The sequence below is a fragment of the Fukomys damarensis genome, unplaced genomic scaffold (assembly GCF_012274545.1).
Source record: "Fukomys damarensis isolate Sample0158 unplaced genomic scaffold, DMR_v1.0_HiC HiC_scaffold_14, whole genome shotgun sequence".
Taxonomy (NCBI): Eukaryota; Metazoa; Chordata; class Mammalia; order Rodentia; family Bathyergidae; genus Fukomys; species Fukomys damarensis.
Genome location: NW_022900926.1, coordinates 32,933,770 through 32,936,584, shown reverse-complemented (window position 1 = coordinate 32,936,584; position 2,815 = coordinate 32,933,770). Strand labels below are relative to the sequence as shown.

At 41.3% G+C, this 2,815-nt stretch overlaps 1 pseudogene; it reads left to right on the top strand.

Moving 5' to 3' along the window:
- The first annotated feature begins 973 nt into the window (after positions 1-973).
- On the top strand, positions 974-1,104 carry LOC117286101 (annotated as a pseudogene).
- Positions 1,105-2,815: the final 1,711 nt, after the last annotated feature.

Genomic DNA, 2,815 nt, shown 5'->3' with positions numbered 1-2,815 from the left:
GAAGTTTCTGCTTTGCACCCAAACCCAAATATCCTTTCTCCATTCCAACAGCCAGGAGAGGCCCTGGACTACCCAGTTCCTTGTGTTACCAGCAGGTTTCATGGTTGCTATCAGGGCCAAAAAAACACAGAGCCAAGTGGCCTCTTTGGGATTCATTAACATCTCATTGTCCATGACACTTAATAATCATACTGATTTGTTATGATCATATGATGATTCTGAGGCCACTGATGCATATGTTTTTGCAGGCTGGAATAGTTATATAAAAGGATTAATAGAAAGTGACTAGCCACTTACTGCACAGGCAAAGAACGTCATTACTGGCTCAGCCTATTGTGGAGCGGGGTTTTTGTGGAGGACGAGTGGAGGTAGAAGGTAATAAAAATGTGAAAGTACAAAGAGAAACGAGCCTTGCTTTCAAGGAGTGTGCAGTTCAGCTGAGGCAAGCTTCTTCTTCTTCTGTGACCCCGAGAGCTCTCGTTTTCCTAGGGCTCTATGCTTTCCATAGGTCAATCCACGTATTCCTCATGGCAACTCTCGTCTGGGTGCCATTATTGCCCCTGTTTTACAGAGGAGGAAACGGAGGCACAAAGAGGTTAACGAACTTGCTCAAGGTCACACCTCTGAAAAGTAGCAAATCAAAGACAGAAACCTGTGGCCTGGGGTGTGTCTTACTATTACAGGGCACAGTCTCTTTTCACAATGAATTCTAGGCCCTCATTTACCACGAAAAGAATTCTTATCAGGAATGTATTTTCAGTCTTCAAGCTTTGTAGAACTATTCCATACTTGCAAAAGTTCCAGGCCCTCCTCATCTGATTGGCTGTCACTCAGCTGCAGCTCTTCAGGGTGATTTAGCGGAGGGTTCACTGCCACGATGTCTCCTCTCGCAGACATATACTCATTTCTTTCAGCTTCTCTGCCATGGCACTGGAAACACTGTTGTAAAATGCAGAGATGATATGGGGGTTGTAGCTTTGCGCAGTGGCAGTATCGTAGCCAATGAGGTTTATCCAAGGCGCGATTATTGCTAATTGATATGGGGGTTGCAATACTGTACTGGTTGTTGGTGACTGCTCAGTGATGCTTTTGTCACCATAGTGGCCCCTGCCCACAGAGATGTTATGCAGTTCCTCAGGCTTTCGGCCAATGGCTTTCACCCAAGCATGACCACCATTTGCAACAACAACCACCACAAGGGTCTGTTTTTCTCCCAAGGCATCTGTGTAACCCAAGATGTGGAGGACACTAACAAGTTTTCCAGCTTTCCTGCCAATCCCGTGATGGCTCTCAAATGTGTTAGGCTTGTGCTTTTCAAATGAGATTCTTTAACAGCTACTTTCCCAGCTTCTACTTTCTATAAGCATTTTAATTCTTTGCCGATGATACATACATCCAAGCACTACCATTAACTAAAAGTAATTTTAAGTGGTTCCTTATTTTGGGTAGGATCTATCAAAAAGCTCTTATTCAATTGAAAACATAAGCAAATCCAAAAATATGACTAATTTAAAGAGAAAAATAAAAGACAGACGACAGGAAACAGTAGGCTTTGTGGAGATGGGAAGGAGTTCTGAGAATGGGGAAAGATGGGAGGCTGGGGACAGGAAAGAGAAGTGAAGACGATTAAGATGTCACATGTATATGTACCAGTTCCCCAGGATGAATACACTACCAGGTACTGAAAAGAAAGTCATTAAAAAAAAAAAAGAAAAGACCTCAGCACTGATGCTTTAAAGCATAAGCAATTGTCCTTCCTGGGGTCCTGCTGAAAGAAGCCTGACAGCTGTATCCCCTCACCTCTTGCTCCTGGCCACCCATTGGTAGCATTTGACTGACTCCCAGAGAATAAGTGATTGCAGCCTTCTCTTGATTTCAGGGGCTGCTTTGCTGCCTGTGCCCTGTTTTCCCACATACCTGCAGGGCTGGTTTCCTGGCTTCAGCATTCACAGCTCTGCTTATGTGGAGGTTTCCCTTTCAAAACTCACAGCTCTAACAGTTTCCATTCACAGTTCAGAGACGGAAAAAGGGAAAAATCCTCCGTCACTTTATTTGTTAGCATCATTGGGCACATGATGTCTCCACCCGCCACCATGAGAAACCAGAAGGGTTAATAGTGTCTGCTTTTATTTCCTAAGGGCAAAGAACAAGGTAAGTGGATTAGCTATGTCAGATGAAGACTTTTCATTTTGTAGCTAAACAGATGCACATCAAGGCCATACTCAAGTGAAATGAGTAGGACACACAGGTGTAAATACTGAATAATTTCTCTGGTATGAAAAACTAAAAGCATAAATAAGGTTCAAATTGTATAAATGATAATGTGAAATAGGAAGGAGAGGACTAAAGGAGTAGGGGAAATGGGAAGGGTATGGGAAAGGAAAGAAGGGAAAAGAAAAAGTACAAGAAAAGGAAAAAAATGGAAACAAAGTCTTTGTAAACAGGGGAGGGTAAAGGCAGGGCATGGGGATGGGAAAAAAATCAGAACTAAGATCTTTCATGTAAAGGTACACGATCCCAATGATGAATGTAACTGTACTGTATACCTAAAAAGTACCAATAAACTTAATGGAAAAAAAAAGAAATATTACATACTGACTGTAGAAATATGGAAAATATTTTTTAAATATAAATTGGGATGTTTAGAAACCAATCAGCACTCAGAGTTCACCAGTGTTAATATTTTCACACCCATCCTGCACTTTCTATGCATATTTCTAATGTATTATAAATAAGCATGCTTTAAATTTTTATATTGTACTATAGGTTGTATGTAGAAGTTTTCAATAAAGTTTTCCACTTAATATTTTCCTAT